The sequence below is a fragment of the Strix uralensis genome, chromosome 16 (assembly GCF_047716275.1).
Source record: "Strix uralensis isolate ZFMK-TIS-50842 chromosome 16, bStrUra1, whole genome shotgun sequence".
Classification (NCBI taxonomy): domain Eukaryota; kingdom Metazoa; phylum Chordata; class Aves; order Strigiformes; family Strigidae; genus Strix; species Strix uralensis.
The window spans coordinates 2,694,191-2,717,989 of NC_133987.1; the positions used below are offsets into that span (position 1 = coordinate 2,694,191).

At 51.9% G+C, this 23,799-nt stretch overlaps 1 protein-coding gene across 1 annotated transcript in view; it reads right to left on the bottom strand.

The window, feature by feature from the left end:
- Positions 1–23,542, bottom strand: part of LOC141950754 (ankyrin repeat and fibronectin type-III domain-containing protein 1-like) — a 261,302-nt gene extending 237,760 nt beyond the window's left edge. Inside the window, exons 1-3 of the mRNA XM_074886019.1 lie at positions 23,501–23,542; positions 18,726–18,868; positions 17,537–17,665 (exon numbers count right to left, since the gene is read on the bottom strand). The gene's annotated coding sequence lies outside the window, so the exon portion shown is untranslated. The remainder of the gene's footprint in view (positions 1–17,536; positions 17,666–18,725; positions 18,869–23,500) is intronic.
- Positions 23,543–23,799: the final 257 nt, after the last annotated feature.

The window sequence follows — 23,799 nt, forward strand, 5'->3', positions numbered from 1 at the left end:
CATTCTTAGTCTGCTACCAAGAGCTCATTTCTACCAGCACAGACCCTTTCTGAAGCACCCTCACCTGCTCCTCTTCTCTTCCAAGTCCACATCAATGTGCTGCAGAGCCAAGCTGCGCAAGTGCTCGTGCTTGGCACGGAGGCTGATGCCCAGCAGCTCAGCAGGGAGGTCACGCTGCCTGACGACGTGCCAGCAGCAGGGCAGACAGCTCCAGGAGCAGAGGCACTCGCTGGCACTCAGGGGTGGAGGAAGAGCCCAGCAAGCCAGGCATGGAGAGGGTAGGGCTGGCTTTGACCTCTGCAGTGCTGCCAAACCTAAGAGCACAGCCCTGCTAGAAGAGTAGGTTTCAGCTTGCAGACCAAAGACCCTTCAAATCTGAAAGCTATTTCTAAGGGATGTACAATGCACAACACCACAGCTCCATATGTGTTACAGAACAACCCACATATGTAAGAAGTTCCTACCAGACTTGGCACCTCCGTTATTGCATACCTAGAAAGCCAACAGTCAAAAGAAGTGGAAAATCTCTTCACATCATCATTAAAGGGAGAAAAAAGGGATACAGAAGCCAAGATAAGAGCAAGTGCGTGTTCTGTGAGCCTCAAGCCAGCCTCAAAATTAAGTCCCAAGGTAAGAAGTGCAAATTAATTATTTTACCTCACTGAAAAGCTTTTCCTTTATGCATGACGAGCATTTGTGTTCAGGACTGAGTGCGTTCAAGGGAAATGCTCTTTAATGCAGTTACTGTGGTACCAAGGCAGGGCAGAGACAAGCCCACTGCAAACTTGTCCTTCACAGCATCATGTTTCTGCATGGATGCCCGTAGTTTAAGATGGGGCACTTCTCCAGCGAGGTCACATATGCTTTTCTTTCCGAGCGCTACAGTCCCACAGGCTCCCTGGTAGTGGCAGCCTGCCAATACCCTAGCCCAGAAGCCCCGGGCAAGGGTGTAAGCATCACCACTTAGTGAAGAGGCTTTTAAACAAGTTATATCATAAAAACAGCCAGGAATCTCTCTGCCTGGAGGGTAAACACGGTCCAGTGACCTTACTGAGTCACTACCTGCTGACTCATTCACTGGCAACTGGGGCAGCGTTGGCCGAGTGGTAGGCAAGGAGATGTCATAGTGACACAGACTCACGGTGACTCTCTTCTAACCCACGAGTCTTGCAGGATCTCCAGGACAGCAGGAGCTTTTTGTTTCTAACAGCCATCACCCCCCTTTGCTCTTCCACACCCTCTCCCACCACCTCACGCCACGCATACGCTGCCAGGGGATATCATCACATGGGAAGATGACTTCATCTGCTCTTGTGACAAGACAGTTCCCCAGCAGAAGCAGGTGAAGTCATGTCACCATTCAACATACCAAGGAATCAAGTGGAAAGGAGCAAAAGGCTACAATGCCACCCAAAGCAGCAAACCCAGAGCCGAAACAGCAGCCAGCCCCCAGGCAGCAACCCTCTGACCCTGATGCGGGGCAGCCTGGGCTCCAGCTGCCACTCAGACCCCATCTACAGCCACCTGCAGGGCACATACTAGTACCTGCACTGGACTCTCCCTATCAGAAACACAGCCTTCTGCAATCACTGCCTCGTCACCGGGGCGAGAAGGGAAGAGCGGTGTAACGCTCCGCCAGCACCGCTGTCCCACCCCCACCCCCTCGCAAACACAAAGATCTCTTCACAGAAACCACGTGAAAGGGCTGGTGTCAGAGCTTGCATTGGGAGCAACACACAGACGGTCAGAGCTCTAATATTAGAGCAAAGATGGTGACGAGGAAGAAGGGAAGGAACCAGCAAAGAACCATATAAATAGCAGCATTGTCCTTATTCAGTTTCACAGGGCATCAGATGTCAAATATGATCTTTCACTCAAGAGCTGAAGCCTCTAATTGATTCCCATCTGACAGTTTCTTATCCAGCGGTTGTTAGCCATCCAAACAAGCTGAGTAAATACGCTTTGCTCTACTATTAAAGCTGGCAACGAATCACTGGCTTGCAACAAAACCAGTGTAAACAGCATTGTTCCTCCTGGGCCAGATCTCCTATTCCACTGACCCCCTCCCTCTGCTGCCCTTCGATGCTCTGCCAACGCTGACCCTGGCATGGGGTAAAGACCTACGTGGTAGGGACCACCAGCAGCCCCCTGCACAGGTCCCCTTGGCTTTGGAAAGGGAGTTGCACTCTCTGGAGGGTTTGGGCTCCCAAAGCACCTTTGCACACATCAAGTGAAACCTGCTGCAGCCCAGTACATTCATTTAATAAGCAGAGACATCTAATCGACAGCCTACAACCAAGAGTCCTTACAGGAGGCAAAATCTAGTCTGAGTAGAAAAAGTTTAGCCTGGCAGTGCCCACAGACACATCTTACAGTTGGGCAGAGTTCAAGAAAGACTCTGAAAGTTCTTGCCCTAGGCACATTTGTCGTGACCTTTGGGGTGTCCCCTAGCAGACTTCAGCACCCCACACAGACCAGAAACACCTGGCTTTTCTGCTGTTTGGCCCTGGCCTCCTCCAAAGAGGCTGTTTAGGGAGAGCACAGAAGTCTGGTCACCCCACGGTCCATTCCCTTGGACTCTCCCACCATCAAATACGGGATGAGGTATGTCAGTGGGTAAATCCCAGGCAAGTCCTTTCTGGATCCATCTATAGACTTGCTGCGCAAGAATCTGCCCAGTGCCTTTCCAACGAGCCATCTGCCTCCACAAGCTACTGCAGCACCAAGCTCCAGGCATTCACTACCTGCTCAGTGATGCGGCGCCTTCCTTCATCTTCTTTCAATTAACCACCCACTAGTTTCACTGCCACCTTCTAGTTTTAGTATTGAGAGATGAGGTGAGCAACAGCTGCACCTTCATCTGACTCACCACCTTTATGGTTTTGTAAGCCTAGATCAGGTCACTGTTCATTCCTGTTCTCAGACTGCTGATGGAGTGCCCAAACCAGTCCTTAGGTGGCCCCACCACTGACTTCTCCATCCTTAACAGTCCAAAGGTGACCACGCAGCTTGCCCTTTGCCTTCTATCATGCATCCCCGTTTCCAATACCTAGAAGACCCTTCTTCCAGTGCCTGAGCATCATCAGTAAGAAACAGTAGAGGCTGAACCCCGCAGGGGCACCAAGCCCATGGGACCACGGGTGCTGCTCTCCCAAGAGCATGTCTCCAGGTGCATCCCACCACCCAGCCAGCACTTGGACCCATCGGTGCACACCAGACTCCACAGGAGACCCGGCTGGTGGAGCATCAGGGAGTGATGCACATGCATGTACCTCCCGTGTGTCCGGCTGCCGGCCGGATGAGGCTCGGAGACTCTCAATTCTGTGCAAAGAGCACAATGTCCTTTGGTGCAAAGCTCCCAGCTCACGCTTCTGCTGCTGTGACCGACAGCACAACCACGGTTTGGGCAAACAGCCGTTACCCATCCTAATGTGAGATCAGTGCAGCAAACAAAAACAAACACTTCTGCCACAGATTGTGCTGGAGTATCACTGCGGCAGCGGCTTCACCAGAAGGCTTTGGTTAAACACTCTGTGATCCCAGTGTAAGCTATGTCTTTGCTTCTTGACATTTGCAAAACCCCAAAGCACTCAGCTTGGAAGAAATCCAAAGAAAAAAGAAAAAAAAAAATCCTACATTTTTCAAAGATGATTGCTGAGAGCTAGTGAGACCTTGAGGTTTTACGAAGGTCCCACTCAAAGCATATATTGCTTTTTAAACCCAGACGAGAACAGCTGCCAAAACGGCAGTTTTGTATCAATTTCAGCGCGATGATCAGCACCCTCTTATAAGGAGGGGGGAGAAATGTGTTAAGGTGAGAATATAAATATAGTATAGATATTTGCTATAAGGACCAGCAGTCCTAGCTTAACATATGCCTGTTGAGGGACATATCTGAAAACATAGTGAGGAAGTGCAAGTATAAACTTCTACCTGAACCCTATTTTAGGAAATTTCATAAATGCTGACTTTAGTGCTGACATTTGACATTTTCCTAAACAAAGCTGGAATCACACATTTCACCACACAACCCCGGAGGCCGCGGAAGCAGCACAGAGGAGCCCCAGCATGAGCCCGATGGGTAGGGATGGCTCTAACCAAACGGGATGAACAGGATCCTTCGAGATGCACACAGAGGATCCGTTTTCTTCCCAAATCCACTGGCAGATGCTGACATAACCCTGCCCAGGGCACCCCCAGATGGTGCCAGACCCATAATCTCAGCAAAGCCTCATGAGGCAGAGCCACAGCCACCACTCTGAAGGTGGCCACCAGGACCACCCTGCAGGGATGACACCCAGTCCCCAGCTTTGGAGGACTGCAGTGCTTTGTCACTTGGAAACGTTGTCATCGTTTCAAAGGAAATAGAGGAATAATATAATTACATATTTCTGATATCTCTGTTTACAACTGAATTTCCAAGCCCTTCCAGAAAACATTTCTTGGGAACATTTCTGTAAGCATAGCTTAGCTGGAAAACCTTGTTATGCTTGGGCTCTGACTCAGAGGTTATGGCAAATCCATCTCATATCACTAATGGTGAACTGGGAACAAGTGACAGCTCAGGGCTCAGCTGAGAGGTCAAACAGGCAGCTCAAACAGGAGAAGGGAAGGGAAAGTGGGAACATCCTCAGATACACTCAGCTGATCACAGACTGCTGGTTTAGCACATCCTGAGCTTGTCTATGTACACACATGGCATGTACTCCCACTCTACTCACAAAATCCACCTAAGTCTATGGCAAAACATGTGTGTCGTTTCCCTCCAACTTTGCTGTCACTGGATTTGGCCCCAGGTAATCCCTCTGATTATGCCAAGTGAAGTTACTCACACTTAAGCCCTTTTCCCAGGATCAGACCTGTTGCAATTGTCACTTCTGCAGGAGGATTTCTGGTTGTGCTTGAATTTTAATGTCGCAATAAAAAGGACAGTTTATGATCCTTTAAAGCTGTAATCTTCCCTGCACTGGCTATGAAGGATACGCTTCATGTTTGCAATATGGGTGGAGGCAAGATTTACGATGTCCTTAAACCGCACACTTCCCTGCTTTTAAGTGTCTGGGTTTATAAATGATGCAGCACACGACTACACCCCACACCGCCATCCCTCAGCAACCCTCACAGCTTGTCTCAGCTGTTGGAAATTTCCCATCTCGCCCCATCTGCTTGGTGTAGATGCACAGAAAAATTTCTTCCAAGTTTCAAAGGAGTGGAATGGAAAGACTACTGAATTCACAGCAGCAGACATGTCAGTCAATGAATGGTGGCTGAAACCCAACATCCTTGGGTTTTGACTTGTGGTGCTCCAAGGGGGGTGGAAGCAGGACCCTCACACCCACCGCATGCCAGCACCTCACCCTCCTCTCCAGGCAACAGTCTGCTGTCAGGCATGGGGCTTCCTCTCATGTTCTCCATGACAGAGAAGAAAACTTGGCTTCCAAATACCTTACACCATCCCCGCCCTCATGAAAGGAATACTCCTCCACCTCATCACGCCACCTCTTTGCATTGAGAGCATGCTTAACTCCTCAGTATTCCTAGGGACTAAACCACCACACTATATATCATTTCTGCATACACTCCTACCAGGTGTCTGGTCCCAAGGGATGGTCTAGAAGGGCAGAAATCCCTGCACCGGGTCCCAAAGCACTTGGCCAGGCTGCCGGGATTTTACTAGACTCCACACATGGCTGCAGTATCACCCCCTGGATAAGAGGTTTAGATCCACTGCATGTATCTGCCCCCCATCATCACAGGCAGATACCAGCATCACGCAGACTGCAAGACAGTCACGAGTGTGGGGCACAGGACTGGCAGAGGTGGCAAAGCCCTTTGATTCCCTGGCTGCGAAAGGCCAGTCTTGTGTCTCTGCCAAGCACTTCAAGATCTGAACCTGAAAAGCAGAGCAAGAAAGAACCACATGTAAGGCGAAACCTCAAGAGTCACAGAGCTCTTTTCTCAGGGAATTGCAAATATTTGTAGCATTTTATCGAATATACCTCTGTATTTGCCCAGTGCCTAAAGACAGATGAATAGGTCACCCACACTTAAGATATAAAGATTTCATAAGACTTCAGCTAAAATACCAGCGAGGCACTGTTGCCACACTGAAATGATACAACATCACCAGGCACATGGGGACCCAGACTGCCAGTGCCACATCAGGCTCCCGTGCCCATTTGGTCGCCACCCCTCTGCCAGCCCCGGGGATGGATGTTCAGATCACGTGCACCGGTCTGTCCATGCCGATGACCACTCTGCCCACAGCCCAGCGGAAGCCAACCCCAGAGGACTGAGCCAGCACAGGCAAGGCAATTGCCGGAGGTGAGCGCTAGCACTTTCAGAGGTGAGGTTTGCAGCAAGCACCTCCAGAGCCTCCTCCAAACCCTCCCCAAATACCAGACTACGGGCTGCTCCCAAGCTCTTTGCACTGAACAGTGACACAACGGGTTGCGACCCTCATGTTACATTTGTACAGCAGCACCCCAGAGCTGGGTCTGTATCTCCACACAGGCAGGCAATCCATCACCACCAACAAAATCTGCTCCCTCTACATGCTCTTTTTCTGCTCTGTTTCTCCAAGAAATGCTCCTGATGATGCCAGTAGATCAGTTACAGAGTTCTGGCTCCCTCTCCCCTACAGCCTGTTTTCAACCATGTGTTAGAAGGGCAAGTAATGCAGAAACAAATCTGCACTAAAGGTCAGGTAGCTTCCCCCACCCCACAAGGCTGAAGAAAAGCCCCTCTGACTTGCTGGAGAGTGCTCAGCACAGCAGAGCCCCTTCTCTAGCCTCAGCCACCTTGTCCTCCCACACTGACAGTCACCACCTCAGCCCCTAAACAGGTGAGCGAGGCCAGCGCTGGCTGAGCCGTGGCCAGGAACTGCATGCCACCACCCCAAGGGGTAGTCCACACTGGGAGCTGGCCACTGCTCCAAAGCATCACCATTACAGAGTTTCAAACTGCCTCTCTGTTCTCCTCGACATGCTGGGTCCCCAAAACTGCCCAGCAGCATTGCACCAGCACCAGGATTGGGTCCGCACAGCTTGGGAGCACACAGGGAAATGAAGCTAGTGGGGAGAAAACAGCCATTCTCAGAAGATTTGGCTTCAGCTGAAGCCAGCCTCACAAGGTCAACATTCTGGCAGGGACTGGGAAACTTCTGAGATGATGTCTGCTATTTTAATTTTACAACATTGCTGGAACGGCTCAAATAGTAAGACCAGTTGTCCTCTGGGTACCCAGCCCCCTGAGCTGGAAGACAGGGATGGGGAGCAGAACGAAGTCCCCATGATCCAAGGGGAAATGGTTAGTGACCACTGAGACACACGCAAGTCTACGGGGTCAGTTGGGATCCACTCAAGGGTACTGCAGGAGCTGGCAGAAGTGCTCACCACGGCACTTTCCATCATTTACCAGCAGTCCTGGCTAACTGGGGAGGTCCCAGGTGACTGGAGGTTAGAAAAGATGACGCCCATCTACAGGCGGGGCAGAAGGAGGATCCAGGGAACTACAGGCCTGTCAGTCTGACCTCGGTGCCGGGGAAGGTTATGGAGCAGATCATCTCGAGTGCCACCACACGGCACGTACAGGACAACCAGGTGATCAGGCCCGGTCAGCCATGGGTTTATGAAAGGCAGGTCCTGCCTGACTAACCCGATCTCCTCCTATGACAAGGTGACCCCATTAGTGGATGTGGGGAAGGCTGTGCATGTTGTCTACCTAGGCTTTAGTAAAGACTTTGACACCGTTTCCCACAGCATTCTCCTGGAGGATCTGGCTGCTCATGGCTTACACAGGCGTACGCTTCGCTGGGTAAAAAACTGGCTGGGTGGCCGGGCCCAAAGAGTGGTGGTGAATGGAGGTAACTCCAGTTGGCAGCTGGTCACAAGTGGTGTTCCCCAGGGCTCAGTACTGGGGCCAGTTCTGTTCAATATCTCTATCAACGATCTGGATGAGGGGATCGAGTGCACCCTCAGTAACTTTGCAGATGACACCCAGTTGGGTGGGAGTGTCGATCTGCTGGAGGGTAGGGAGGCTCTGCAGAGGGATCTGGGCAGGCTGGAGCGATGGGCCCAGGCCAGTTGTATGAGGTTCGACAAGGCTCAGTGCTGGGTCCTGCACCTGGGTCACAACAACCCCCTGCAACGCTACAGGCTTGGGGACGAGTGGCTGGAAAGCTGCCCGGTGGAAAAGGATCTGGGGACTTTGGTCGACAGCCAGTGGCAGCGTGCCTGGGTGGGCAAGAAGGCCAACAGCATCCTGGCTTGTATCAGGAATGGTGTGGCCAGCAGGACTAGGGAAGGGATCTTACCCCTGTACTCGGCACTGATGAGGCCACATCTCGATTACTGGGTTCAGTTTGGGGTCCCTCACTACAAGAAGACATTGAGGTGCTGGGGTGTGTCCAAAGAAGGGCAACAAAGCTAGTGAAGGTTCTAGAGCACAAGTCTTGTGAGGAGCTGCTGGGGGAACTGGGGGTGTTTAGTCTGGAGAAAAGGAGGCTGAGGGGAGACCTTATGGCTCTCTACAGCTACCTGAGAGGAGGTTGTAGCAAGGTGGGGGTCGGTCTCTTCTCCAAGAAGAAGTGATAGGATGAGAAGAAACAGCCTCAAGTTGCACCAGGGAAGGTTTAGACTGGATACTGGGAAAAATTTCTTCACTGAAAGGATTGTCAACTGCCCAGGGAAGTGGTTGAGTCACCACCCTGGAGGTATTTAAAAGGCATGTAGATGTGGTGCTCAGGGACATGGTTTAGTGGTGGGCTTGGCAGCGTTAAGTTCACGATTGGACTCTGTGCTGGGTTTGTGTGGCAGGGTTGGGGGGGCGGGGGGAAGGGCTACAGCAGTGGCCCCCTGTAAGAAGCTTCTCGAAGCTCCCCTGGCTCCATGTCAGACCCGCCTCTGGCCAAGGCCAAGCCAATTAGCAACAGTGGCTGCACCTCTGCAATAACATATGTAAGAAGCGGAACCTGGGAGGAGGAGTGGGGAATTGTGAGGATGAGGAGGACACCTCTGTGAACACCGAGGTCAGTGGAAGGAAGGAGGAGGAAGCAGGGGAGGTATGCCAGAGCAGGGAGCCGCCATGTATCCCATGGTGAGAGGGCAGGGTCACCCCCCACCACCACCATGGAGGTCACTGGTGGCACAGAGATCTGCCTGCAGCCCGTGGAGGAGCCCACACCAGAGCAGGCAGCTGTGATTAAAGGAGGCCGGGACTGAAGGGAGAAGCAGCCCCCGCTGTTGTAGTTCGGTGCTGGGAGGACTGCAACACACGGGGGTGACCCACGCCAGAACCGCCTGGGAATGGCTGCAGCCCATGGGAAGAACTCACGACAGAGAAGGTTTGTGGACAACAGTCTCATGTGAGAGGGAACCACGCTGAAGCAGGGGAGAATGCGAGGAGTCCTCCCCCTGAAAAGGGAGGAATGGCGGACTGACTGTAACCCTCATTCCCTGCTCTCTGCGTCGCTGAGGAGGAGGAGGTAAAGAGATTGGGAACAAGAACTGAGCCCAGGAAAAAGGGAAGGGTGGTGGGAGGTGTTTATAAGATGTGGTAACACTTCTCACTATCCCACTCTGTCAAGTGTTGGTTACGTTAGTGTTTGAATTAAAGTGATGTTCTTTTTCTTCCCCTAATGAGTCTGTCTTTTGCCTGTGACTGTAATGGTGGAATCACACCACCCACCCCCCCATCTTTATCTCGATTCATGAGCCTTTTACTTTATTTTCTCCTTCCCATTCCTGATGGGGAAGGGGTGAGTGAATGGCTTCATGGTGTTCAGTTGCCCTCTGGACTCAAACCACAACAGACTCGATCTTAAAGGTCTTTTCCAACCTAATAATTCTATGAACTAGCTAGTCCAACACTATCCCCAGCAAGAGGGTGAGTTAGCATGCTGCACCCCAGATCAGTCCTAAACCAGACCCTCACTCCCCTGACTGGGGCACACAAGCAGCAGGGGCTTGCTGCAAGTGGAAATGCATGTTCTCCTGCAAAGGTCACGCTGGATTTTCCCCAGGGATGTTTCAGTCCTCTCTGGCTTGGTAAACCAAACAGGAGCATGACCTGCCTGTGCTCACCTGGGTATTGCAACAGGGAAAGTTACAGCGCAAAAGATGACTGTCCAGGAAAGATGAAGCTACGTTCAAAACACATGACTGCGAATCCAAATTACCACCTCCAAAAGCAGGCAAAGCGCCACAAGATGGGTTTTACCCCCAGAACTCATGCCAAGATGATAACGTGATGTCTTCCCCTAAACCTCTGGATCCTGCTGCAGCCCTCCCCTCGGACGGGGCACCAGCAGTGGCAGAGGTGGCTCCACAGCACACACCTGCACCATGGAGACAAGACAAGCTTTACCACAGCTGTGGTTCCAGGGTGTATTTAGCATGGTTTTATCATATTATGGATTTTTGTCCAATTCATTTCACTACAAAGGGAGAGTTGGGAAGATATACTTAAGCTGCAGAAACAGGAGTAGTTAAAAAAAGAAAAGATCAAAGGTCCATCATTTAAAATTAATTAATTCAAACCTGAGCTATTAACATAAATTAAAAATTCAAACCACATACAGGGCTACATTTCTTTCCAAGTAATTTTCAAGAACCTCTAGCGCTGCAAGATAAGTTAATCGCACATTCCATTAATTTGCAGCATGCACAGTGGAGGTGAACCTCCACTTAATTAGAACTAATTTTAATTTTGCAGGAATAGGGCAAGCACACTTTATAAGAAATCCACTTGACATTATACCTCACACAGGGAAGGAACAGTAGCTCTTTATGCTGCCTCTTTCCCTCTCCCTACACACACATCATCCCCCTGCAGCCCCTCTCGCAGTCTCAGCTGGAAGAGCAAAGGCATTTTGCAGGGGACTGTGGCCGCCGAGGAAGCGGTGGCAATAGAAAGAAGAAAGCATATGATTTCACTTCCGCAGCATTCCTGCTAAGGGGAACACAGAGGCACATGGCCACCAAACAAACGCCAGAGCTGCCAGAGAAAGGGTCGCAAAGAGCTGATGGAACAGACGCACGTTGCGCCCTGGTTTGCCTGCAGAGTAATGCAGGAAAACCAGTGCTGAACTGCGCTGGAGTTGCACCACATGTGCAAGATATGACAGCTAGGGAGGAGGCAACATGGAAGGGACCAGCCCTGGGACAGCCCTTGCCAAGCAGCCTGCAGAGTGGGGTGAAATCTCACTGCCCTCCTCCCTCCCACCCAACGAGGCTTCGAGCCAAACCTGCATCCGCTGGAGCTCCCGCAGCTCTGAGGGTGGCCAGGTCTGGTCGCAGCGTGACTCCTCAGCTATTTACACACATGTCCTTCCAGATCAACCATTCACTCTTTCAGCAGCTTGATGCTACCAGAGCACACAGCTGCCTGGTCCCTGTTAAATCTCCACCACGTCAGCTTCACCGCCAAGTCCTCACCCTCCACACCGGCCCCGGCCAGGAGCCAAGGACCCAAGTCAGAGCCTGGGAAGGCTCCCAGTGCCTTCATTTGCCACCAGCTTCGCCACCAGGCACGCTTAAGCCTTCCACTGCGTTCTGCTGTCAGCTCTACCTCTTCCCCAGCCTGGCCCAGTTCCCAAAACAGTTTCATGCACACTTTGTTTAACCTATGCAAAAAAAACCCACACTACAAGGCGGCCTCCAGCTCTATTAACCCAAATTGATGCAAACCATAATTCAAAGCGAGTTAATGACATCCACCCTAACATTTTTTTAATTTGCCTAAACCAGTTTAAAGACTCCAATCCCCACCCTGTCCAGAGCGTCTCTGCAAGTGGAAGCACAAAGGGCTGCACTTCCACCGCCCTGGAGCAATGCCACTGGCTGGAGCCCCTCCCTGGGTTCAGCAAAGCAGGGATCACCCGGAGCCGCAGGGGCACCCACACCTGCCTTCCCCAGGGACTAACACCAGCCTGCTGTGCCCACCTGCAATCATGCCCAAACCACCAGCTCAGCCTGCGGTCACAAGGCACAGCCGAGGTTTCACTCACAGTCAGAGTGAAGGGGTGGGGAAGGACCAGTTCCTGGAGACACAGAGATCCCTCTCTTGTGAGGGCTGTGCTCAACACCGACCACCTTGTGTGCAGGACAGCTCAGCCACCGTACAGCAGGCTGCCAGCCTGGAGTCTGTGCCCTGCTCACACAAGACAGACGTGCCCATTTGCCTCCTTACACCTTTAATCTGAACTTCTCGTCCCATCCCTGCCAGTACTGCTAACAACACCTCCTGCCATCACCAAGCCAAGTAAACTGGTGACTTCATCGTGGCTTCCTTCACCTAAATTGTCTTGGGAGACCCCAGTGCTGCTTTCCAGTGGGCGCAGCATCCTCTGAGCACAGCTGCACGGCCCCCGCTTCCTTCCTCTCCACAGACCTCTGGTTTGCATCCACCGCTCCAAGCCCAGCACGGTTTTAACCTCAACCTCTCCTCCACCAATGCTGGCTCCACAGCAATGCCTGCATGCTTCAGGACAAGCAAAACCAATAAGCAACTTGTACCCCTCCCTGGGGTCCTCCTCAGCAGTGCTACCACAGACAGCAAGAAGCTTCCAGGGGCTCTTCAGGGTCAGTGGGACTGATCAAGACCAGAGCTGAGCAGTCCTGGTGAGAACGGGCAAGGCAGGAACCATCACCAGCCCAGGCTCAAGCCCAGGGATGGGCAGCAGCATCATTGCCACTCTCTGCTCCAGGATCAGAAATTTCCCAGAGCATCAGGCAGAGGCACATTTGCACGCAAGCCCCCTTGTTCACAGCACCCAACAAACATGGGACAGCATCAGCACGTTGGGGTGGCAAAGCACAGCCGGCCAGGGAGGGAAAACACCTGGGACATCTGCAAAAACCCTGGAATATTTTGGAAAGGGATACTCTGAATTTTTCTGTGAGACATAGCAAAAAGGTCCTTGAAATAATTTTATTTCAAGCTTTCTGAAGGACCGGATTGCCAGACTGCTCCAGTAGAAGTTTCTAGGCAGAGAGACACTCCCCACCACCATCCCCAGCAAGCAGGCTGGTAGCACATTCCTGAGGCTTCCTCTGACCCTGGCTAGGGCTCAGCAAGGACAATTAACACAAATATATTTTGAACAAAATTAGCGTTTTGCTTTCAGGCTCACCTGGTAGCTTTTACCAGGCCTGCTCTGTCAACCTAGAGCTAACGAACCCCATCAATGAAAGCAGCACCACTGATTTTGAGAGGCTGTGGCTCAGCGCAGAAATCTTAACACACACCTGCCCCCTCGCACAGGCCAGCACTGCAGGCCAAAATTGTTCTTCAGACCATGTTTTTATCCTCAAAACACTCCCCAAGTTTCAGCCAGGCTGCTCTCTTTGAGCTGGCACATTTCGCTCTCAAGAAGATACATTCCCACATCTACTGGTTGTTTAATATTGCCTTGGGAGCCGTAGGCACGGCTGCCCAGGGCGGCTGCATCGCGCAGACCGACAGGCAGGGCTGAGCGCGCCGAGAGCGGATCTTCTGCAGGAACAGCGGGGTTATCGACATGCGCTTGGGATGCTCCTTAAGAGCGGAAGGGGGACAATTTCAATCGACTCAGTGGCCCACGGACCACAGCATCATGCAGTGTTTGTTGCTTGTTGTTTGGGGTTTTTTAATTTTTAGGTTTTATAAGCTTTAACAGCTCTATTTTCCCCTTAATTGGTGCAATTGTTTTTAACCCTGCTCCTGGAACCACGTTGCTATGGTTACCCCACACAAGCCTCAGCGAGCGAGGTGTATTTTTAGAAATGCCAAAATACACGCTTCTAACAGAGCTTTTCTGTACAGAGCTCTCCTTGTTCCATGACACAGGAATTAAGGGCATTCAATGGAATTAAAACGTGGGAAATTCAAAACCGATTAGAGGAGAGGCCCATGATGCAGCTGGAGCGCAGTCCAGGATGCTGCAGGGGCTTCCCTCCACTGCGTGAGGGCAGGTCCAGGGCACAGCTGAGGCTACAGCCTCACCAGGACCACAGGACATGGTGGGACAGACAAGATGACCACGTGCTGCGATGGATGGACATGGGCTCTGTGGGACAGTGAGGAGGAGGAGGAGTTGCTTGGAGTGCATTAGGCTGTGCCTTTGGACAGCCAATGAACCAGCTGAGAGCTTCAGGCTCAGGGCTGGGGGACAGATCAACACAGGCAGCATTGTGGTAGGTGTCTGCAACAAAGCACCTGATCTGGACAAAGTATTGAGACCTTCAGACAACTGGAAGAAGCCTCGTGTTTGCAGATCTCGATCCTCACAGGGGACTTGAACAACCCCAATACCTGCTGAAGGAACATCACAGCAGAGCTCAAGCAAGCCAGGTGGTTTCTGGAGAGCCCTGATGACAGCTTCCTGACACAGGAGAGCAAGGGGCCAGTGAGAGGAGATGCTCTGCTGGGCCTAGTACTTACAAACAAGGAAGAACTGGTCAGGGATGTGAAGGTCATGAGCAACCTTGGCTGCAGTTGCCATGAGATGGTGGAGTTCAGGATTCCAAGAGGGATGAACAGGACAACTAGCCTGCAGATCACAGCCCTGGGCTCCAGGAGAGCAGACTGGCCTGTTCAGTGACTGGCTTGTGTCCCACAGGACACAGTCTTGGGGAGAAGGAAGAGTCCAGGAGACCCAGTTGGCTGTCATGGATCATGTTCTCCAAGCTCAAGAACAGTCCATCTCCACTTCCTGGAAACCAAGCAGTGGTGGCAGGGGGCCTGCACAGATGAGCAAGGAGCTCCTCGCTTATCTCAGACATTAAAAGAAAGTACACAAGGGTGGGAGCAAGAGCAGGTGACCCAGGAGGAGTATCAAGTCACTGAGTCTGTCTCAGGTGGTTGTGCTGCCATTCAGAAGAATCTTGACAGACTGGAGAAATGGGCCAACGGGAATCCCACAGAGTTCATGAAGGAGAAACATCAAGTCCTGCAGCTGTCCCTGCCCTGCACCCACACCAGTGCTCCTGAGCCCAGGGACTAGACCACCAAAAATGCCACCTTACAACACCACTATGCAGCTTTTCATCTGTCCAGCTTCTTGTACTGATTCACCACAGGAGGAGAATCTGAACAAAGGTATGGGGAGAAGCAGGAGGGCTACCACAGATAGCAGCTCAGCAATCACAGCCTCACTCTGTCAGGAGCTTTCACAACACAAACAGCAGCAGAGGAGCAGGTCCACACAGCAGTCAGAGCTCTGAAGCTAGATTTGCATCCTACAGACATGGCATCAGCTGCAGAAACTCATATTTGAGCATTTCTTCCCACTGGTTCTTATTTAGGGAAGAGTCCATTAGATTGTCATCTCCAACACCTCAGGCAGGTGGTGATGGAAGCACACCCAGCAAGCCTCGTGTGTACTCTGGAGGAGTGATACTTCACTGTTTATGACCAGTTAGACAGGCAAACCCTAAGGTGCAGAGATCACAGCCCTCAAACCGCCTCAGTTCCAATAACCCTGGAACTCTTCCAAGAGACAGACACTACCCAACATTAGTTCCCTCAGTGTCAGGGGGAAAAATACATCTGAACCAAGCCAGAAGAAAATACTAGGAAGGAAAGGGAAAAAACAGCAAGAATTAGCAGTGCTGAAGTCAGCAAGTGGATTAAGGGGAGGGAAAGATGGGGGCTCCAGCATGAACTTGTCCTTTTGCAGAAAATCTCTCACAGCAGAGGACAACTTCAGTATAAGCTGCTGAGCCGCATGCATTCAAAAAGCCCAACCCAGGCTCTTGCGAGGACCCATCAAGGAGAAGGGAGAGCACAACAAAATGGAGCCCACAGTGCTGGCAAGAGCTGTTTCCCTTACGAACTCCACGGTGCTGCAGCTCTGCTATCCCTCCACCACACTCCCAGGGAGCTGCCGGGCAGACGCTGGAGAAGAACCACTCGCCTCCAGCATGTGTGGGATGGCCAGGATCAGCCTGACTTGTGATCAGAAGCTACACTCTGACTCAGTTAACAGGTACGGGTTTACAAGAGAGACCAAGGGCGTGGTAGGTCCCACTGTCTTACAGCCCACCCTGTGTTCCCCTGAGCGAGGCACAGGAGAATGTGCCTGCTGCTGCCCATCACAGCTCTTCTCTTGCTATGCAGCAGCTGGATATGCAGAAGGCACATGCACAGCCATCACACCTGTAAGGAAAAGCACGGCCTGCTGACAATCACTGCTTCGGAGCCAAGTCACCACCACAGCAGTGGCTCTCAGTACCCTGTCCGCTCAAGCTGCGTTCCGCCCTGTCCATCCATCCTGGCCACCACAGGTTGCCTTTTCAGGAACACACCACTGACATCAGAAAAAAAAAAAACACCAAACAAACAAAGAAAAGATACTAGAGGTGCAAATACTAGGAGGACATTTTCCATTTTAGAGAGCAGATGCATTTGACAGTTCCTGGGGTCTTGACAATTTACATAGACAAAAGAAAGGAAGAGTTTGGAGAGACACCTAGCATGCTGCATGCCAAATGGGATTGTAAAAATGAAGACAGCAGCAGAGTCCAAAGATGTTCCTGCTGCTAATGGTTCTCTGAACACCCCTACGCACAGCTCTTTACAGAGGAGCCATGCTACGGACCATGATCATTCCCGGCTGAAGCTGCGTTCTGCCAGCATCACTCCAGGGGCACTGTGCATCTCGAAAGATGCCTTCCCAAAATAATCTTCACAATTCATTGCAGAGTCAGAGAAGTCTGCCAGCAGCTATACTCATTCTGTCCCATCTCTTTCATAAGGACATGAGTAATTATTGAGCACTCTAGCTTCTAAAACCGATTAGAGCAAAACAAACTAATTTTGTTAAAAGGCAATGATCTGACCTCATTAATGACATGAGTAACTTGCTAACAATATTTTTCTCTTACACAGTGATGTCTTTCATTAGATCTCAAGCTGGTTTATAAAGGAGCTCAGTACATTCCTACAAACCCATTTTGCAAAGGAGGAAACCCAAGCCAGCGTCTGCATATCCAGAGTGCTGCTCCCTGGGAAGCAATCTGCATCCAATGCTGGAAGCATGGAGAAACACCACCCGGCCCAGCCAGAAACAATAGCCCCAGGTGCCAGTGTGCAGAGCAACCTTCCCCCCTGCCTCTTCAAAGCAGGCGCCAGGACAAGTGGGTACGCCCCAGCCAAGGCAGATCTCTGCCAGACCTGCACAGCAGGTTTCCTCCTCCTTAATAACAAACCCACGACTCATCTCTTCTTTTTGAATGAAGAGAAGGACTTTGGACATCCAGACTCACTGCAAAGCCCCACAGCAGTTAGAGATTTTGTTACCCTGTGACATTTCACACCATAGGTATTAAACCCAAGAAACACACTGCTGAGCTGACCAGCAGCTCCCTAAAACTCTCTCCCACCTCCCCTCTTAATCATCAGCCACTAAATAGAGCGACCAGCTGCCCTCGAGTCAGTCCCGATCTCCTACATGAGGGACCAGCACATCCTTCCTAATTACTTCCATGAAGAGCCACCTCCCCAGATGATGTTTTGCCCTTTGGGATGATTAGTGTATTTAGCATGGTAATCTCACCTCTGCTGCAGCGTAATGCGCAGACACCGCCGGGAGTCCCAAACAGGGGTACACCCGTATTCACTCAGCACGTATCAGCTTCAGAGCCTGGGAAACGAGCTGCCCCAGCAAGAGCATCTCTTCTCACACCTGGGAAGGAGAAGATACAGTCTGTCAGGTTTCAAGGATGAAGCAGAGAGAAGACCCTCCCCCTGAATGACACCCTAAGGACTCGGAGATGGATCCTGCTGCTCAGCAGGGAGAGGGGCTGGGACCCCGGTGGGTAGCAGCAGGCAGATTAGGAAGCAGGCCGTGGCACAGGGGAGTTTAAACACTCCTCGTTCAGCATCACCTGCGGCCAGTGCCTGATTTAATCCACCCAGCACCACTAAATCATCTGCTCATGGGGATGTGTACCACCACCTACGGCACAGTCACAACTCAGCTCCTGCTTCAAGGCCAAGCCAAGGTTCTCCTCTACGCTTGCAACAGGCGGGACAAAAAGACCTCAAGATACTGCTCCCACATAACCCACCCCCTTTCCCTTTAGCCTGCGGCCAAAAACCTCACAGCGCTTGCTAATCACTAATTAACAAGGTCTGACAGCTCTGCTCTTGGGGACCTAGGAAAAACAGTTCTTCCCATCTCACAGATGAGGAGAAACCTGCACAAAAGGAGGAGAAAAACTCTGTGGTCCTGTGGAGCTCAGTCACTCCAGGCAGATCCCTGGCCACCTGCAAACACACACGACACTGCAGGGCTGCGTCTAACAGGGCAGCTGACTGCCTGCATCTGCGGTCAGGTGAGGGGGATTTTTTTGTGTGCATGAGCCTTACAGTCCCCAACCGAGCCTGATATACAGGTTCATAAGCAGTACAGATATACTCAGCTTATGACCCAAAAAGGACCCCTTTAAGGAAGACATTGGTCCAATTTCCCCTCTGCACTGTTGAAAAGGGATGTTTCTGAATCAAAATAGCAGAGAAAAGAACAGGCCCAATCTGAGAAGCTCAAGCAAAGCCAGAGGACAACTGCACTCTTCCCAATTTAATGACACATCAATGTATGGCAAAGAGGGGAACGTGCAAGTGAAAGATGCAGAACAAATATCTCAGAGGGGCTTCTGGGGTCTCTTGTCCATATGTGCACACTCCTAGCACTCTACAAAACACTAAATACAAGACAGGCAGCTGCCCTGCCTGACTCTTACCACTTGCATGCTCACACGAGTGGGCAGCCCTCCTGATGGCACTTTGGATGCTCAGAGGGGCAGAGTCATCCTCTGCTGCAGCCGAGTCTGCTGCACCGCACAAGCACTAAACACCTTGAGGTGATGTTGTCCCCAGATACATTCTGCAAATAAAAAAAAGAGTGAGAACAGGGTTTTATACTGTGTACATTACATCACACATCCCCAAAACCAGGCTGGGTGCTGGCACCACAGTGACTCGCAGGCACACTCAGGGTGTTCATTTAGGTGCTCTGTAACCCACGGCAGCTGCAGGGGGAACAGGGACAAGTTCTTAGGAGGACAGGGAGGTTGCTGCCTCTCATTTGGGAGAGGAGGCTTAAAAACACTAACCCCAAAGCACCCAGAACAGGGACAGCACAGACACTACACCCCCAGGAAGGTAAAGGAAGAAATGACAGCTCAGTGACAGCTCTATCGCTGCGCACAGAGCCACGCTGCATCCGCCAGCACGCTGTTCAGCACAGCAGGACCAGACCCCAGTGGGCAGTGGAAAGGAGCCCCAGGGGCTAAGGGGCTCAGGTTCAAACAGCCCTCAGCCTCCATCACTCTAGCATTTCATTTCTTCCCTCAAGCTACTTTCAGTGACTACCAAAACACTTCCGTAAGTCTGGAAGCCCTTGTGCCTTGGTGTCTCTTCATGAGCTTCACAGCCATCAAAAGAAAACAATTGTGCTAAACTCTCCTGGTTCCCCTTTCCAGCTCCACTGTCATGTGAACACAGACTCTCTGAAGCAGAGGATGTCAGCCTGGGACCCAAGCCTTGTTTCACACTAAATGAGCTCTGTTAGAAACCCAAAAAAAGATCACATCGGTCATTCTGCTTCAGAGCTAGAACTCACCATTTCTCAGCATGGAAAATTACATTTCCTACATGTAGCTAACACATGAAAAGCTTTCAAAGGTCAAAAAAAATGAAACCATCAATTTATCACAAAAAGTAACTTCCTACTAAAGCTTTTGAAAGCCTGGGCTCTCTAGTGCAAACACTCCACCTAGAGCAAGCTGTGCCAGACCTGCTCACCCAGGGCTGTGAGCACCAGCGGTGATGTCAGCCATCACTCCGAAGGGGACCCAAGCACAAGACCATCTGTGGTAAAGTCCCCTCTGCCTGTGCAGGGGGTCTTGGCAGAGCAGACCCTCAGTCCCCAGAGCAGGGGGGGGCTGTGCTTTTGCACTGCCTTTCCCACAGGCACCATCCTGGAGTGAGGTCACCCATGAGGTGATCCCAGTTGGCCGCATCCTGTCCCCTGTCCTCAGTGACAACACGTGGCTAAGGAAGGCACGACTTGAACAGCATCAGAGCACCCAGACACGATGCCAACCCCTCCTTCAGGGAGGGAGAGGAGCAGCAAGGGAGTCAGATGGCCCCGGCCACAGAGGTCCCTCTCCCAACCTGCCCAGGAACCAAAAGGGAGCAGAGACCACAGTAACTGGTTCCACCTGAGCAACAGCATCCAGCCCACCCTGTAACTCTGCCCAGGACAATTCAGTACCACTGAAATGGCACTGCCGTCCCCCAGCTCTGTGCTCATTCTCCAGCTACGTGGCCTTTCTTCATACTTTTTTGCACACCCAAAACACCAAGCAGTGCCCTGGCTCTCAGTGGGAGGGCATGGTTTGGCCCCAATGAGACACAGATAACTGTATGCTTTTGAGACAACCACATAAATTAGCAGGAGGCTCCAGCAGCATTTGCTGAGCAGACAGGCACAGGGATGCAGGAAAGCAGCAGCAGGGTCAGGCCCAGGAGCTGGCACTTGTCCCTTTCTGCTTTAGGGCCTGCAGCCCCCATCAAAAAGGCTGTGGCATTTTACACAGCCTCAGCAGGATACAGCATCGCTCTCCTGCCACAGCTGACCACAGAGATGGCATTAACATCTCAACGTTAAAGCAGGGAAAGTCTTGAAGCAAGTCAGAAGGGAAGAGCAAGAACAGCCTGGAGAGGATACAGGCTGTAAGGAGGAGAAACTCCACCCCAAGCTGAGCACAACCCTGGCCCTCGCTGCTGCAGACACTGAGCTCAGCCTGGGGCTGGTGAAGCAGCCAACACACGTTTCTCCTGTGGGGAGAGACACAAGCTCCCCCAAGCAGCAGCGGTGGCTGTGCCCCCAGCGCTGCGGCAGCCAGAGAGCAGCCAGGCACTGCCAGCAGTGCAAAGGGCATCCCCGTGGCCTCGCCAGCTCCCGCCGCCGGGAGCCAGGACGGACGGGGCTCTCAGTTACGCTCTGGCTCAGCTCCCCGCCACAAGCGACATCCCCTGCAGTTATACTTCCAAGTGCTGCCCGGGATTCCCCAGCCACGCTGCTGCTGGCTCCAGACACATGGTCCTCTGCCCCAGCCCTGCAGGGCTCCCCTGCAATTCCCAACACTAAAGATGCTGCGAAGTGTAAGGCAGTTATAGATGCTTGCAACCTAAATGAGAATTACTGTGGCTGAGCTCTGCACAAATGACAATCATTCATCCTCTTAAAAAAATTAAATCCTTAAAGCTAACAAGAAGAGTGTTTGCTCTCAAGTGTTAACTGGCTGGAGAAAAAGAGCTGATAATTAAAAGCCCCATTGCGATAATGACTGCCACACCGAGGATAACATCTCACACCTTTCTGACCACTGTTTCAATTATCCAACACAATATGTTGTCACCGAGTTCTCACCCAGACCAACATCAAAACCGCAACTTATTCCCCCCTAACATCACAGCAGATGTCACTTTGAGAAAGTTATGACAGCTCCTTGCACTGCACAGGGCAGGAGATGCCTCACCCTGAAAGAAGCTGTTCTCCAGGAAGAGACACCAAGATTACATCACTTTCCTCGCAGAGGCTCTGGCTCTTCTGCAGCGTGGAGCAACCTCACCAACAGCATTTGCCTTCCCTGCACCCGAAAAAAACATCCGAGATTGACACAGCTCCAGTGTTCAAAAGGGCTGTAGGTGTCCTGGGTCTGGGAAACACTTGAACGCTGTTGTTAGCATCAAAATAGATGTAGATTTTTGCTTGCAGAAGGGGAGAAGATGGGACATAAGCTAATTCATGCAACTATTATGAGAAATATCAAGTTTTCCTAACTTTAGATGAGACAAGCAACTTTAAATATATCAACCAAAACCACCTTTGGTGGAGTGAAGGTTGCAAAGGTCCGCTCTCAGGTCGCCAGGACAGGCTGGGATAGGAAGTTTCCCGCCTAACAGCACTGCCTTTCAGGGAAGAAAAGCAGCTACTCAGCAAGTCCTAAACTCTTCAAAATGCAGAATGACTTCCAGGGACCACACGGGAGTTCTCAGTACTGCAATTAATTCAGGCAAGTAAAGCAAAACAGCTGCACCCCAGAGGATGATACCATCAGGGGAAGCCCAGGTTTAAGATGTACAAAGCAAATTTCCTTGGTTTTAATTATCTCTAGGGTTACTGTTTGACGGGTAAAATATTTACAATAAAGAAGAAAGACAAATAGCTCCCTCCCTATTTTACTGCTGCAATTGTCAGTTGAGAGCAAGAAAAAGTACCTGTAGGGGAAAGATAGCAAGGATAAGCGAGCTGCTCCCGAGCACCACACTTTGCGTCCCCTTTTCAAGGGGAACACACACAGCAAAGCTGAGCGCGAGACTGACACAACTGGTCCTTCACTTGTACACTTTTTGGGGGAGAAAACATGCATCCAGCCAACCCAAGGACAGGCCCCATGTTGCTCATCCCCATGTTTAAGCACCCTGTTGACTCCTGGCCCAAAGGAATCAATGACCAGGACTCGCCTCCTCAGTCTTTTTTTTTCTTTAAAAAGACACTTAAATTCTTGCTCACATTCAAGAATAAGCTTTTCAAGTAAGCACATCTAGACTGTACTCTTAGGAGAGCCATTTCTGCTGGTTTGGCCGGTTGAATTTCAATGCCACCTATAGGAGAAGTTTCCCTGTCCCCCCATTTGCAGACAAACCTGAGGAAAACCAACTTTCAGCAACAGAAGAGGAAAATAATCTCCAGGGGGATGAGGCAGAGCTCAGAGCTGCTCTGCACTGTGACGACCCATGGCTGCAGGAGCCAGGACACCAGCCGGCAGGCAGGGAAGAAAACAGCCCGCTGCTAGCATCATCACTTCACTGGATATCACATTTTCTATGGAAATCTCCTCAAAACGAAAGAAAAAAAAGCCCTAGTGATGCAATTAACCTGCCAGATGAGGAAGCCTGAGGGCACACAGCAATGCGCCGGGATTACTGCAGGACAATCGTTCAAAAAAGCAAATCTCTGAAATCAACGCAGCCACAGAGACAACGAAATCTCCTTTAAAAGTGAAGATCTGGTAAGAAAAAAAGGCGCCTGCGCCCGCCCCTCACCGCGCTGCCAAGGCGGCCGGGGCAGCACTGCCCGGCAGGCTCTTTTCACACGAAAGGACTGAAATCGAAGAGCAAAACAGCATTGCAAGAGCATGAAGTAATCCCACCCCTGCAGTTAGTGTTTTCCTATCCAATTAGCTACTCCAAGTGTAAGGGGAAAAAGAGAAGGGAAAAAAAAAAGCGTGCTGCAAAGCCAGGAGATGTTTTGCAACTCCCGGGCTCCTGCAGCAGAGCCCTGCGCTCCCACCGGCCACGGGCGAGGGGGGAACCCCTGGAGGGGGGGGGGGGGGGGAAGGGCAGAGGGGGGAAGGAAGAAGGGGGAATAAGGAGGTGGGGGGGGAAGGGAGGGAGAAGAGAGGGGGGAGAAGAGGGGGGAAGCTCCCCACCACAGCCCGCTCACTTGCTCCGCCGTCCCTCGGGCCCTCCCCGCGGCGCAGCCGGCCCGCACACCGGGAGGGCGGCCGGGGACCCCCGGGCGCGACTCCGCTACCGCCGGCGGCGGAGGGCAGCGGGCTCCGGCCGTGGCCCGGGGCGGGCGGCGGGGGTGGAGGGGCGGCACCGGGAGCCACCCCCACCCCCCGGACAGCCCAGCCCGCCCCGCCCCGGGATGCTCGGCCGCAGGGAGGGCCCGGGGGGGACGAGACGGGACGGGACGGACCCGCCCGGCCCTGGAGGGCGGCGGGCTCCGGGCTCCCAGCC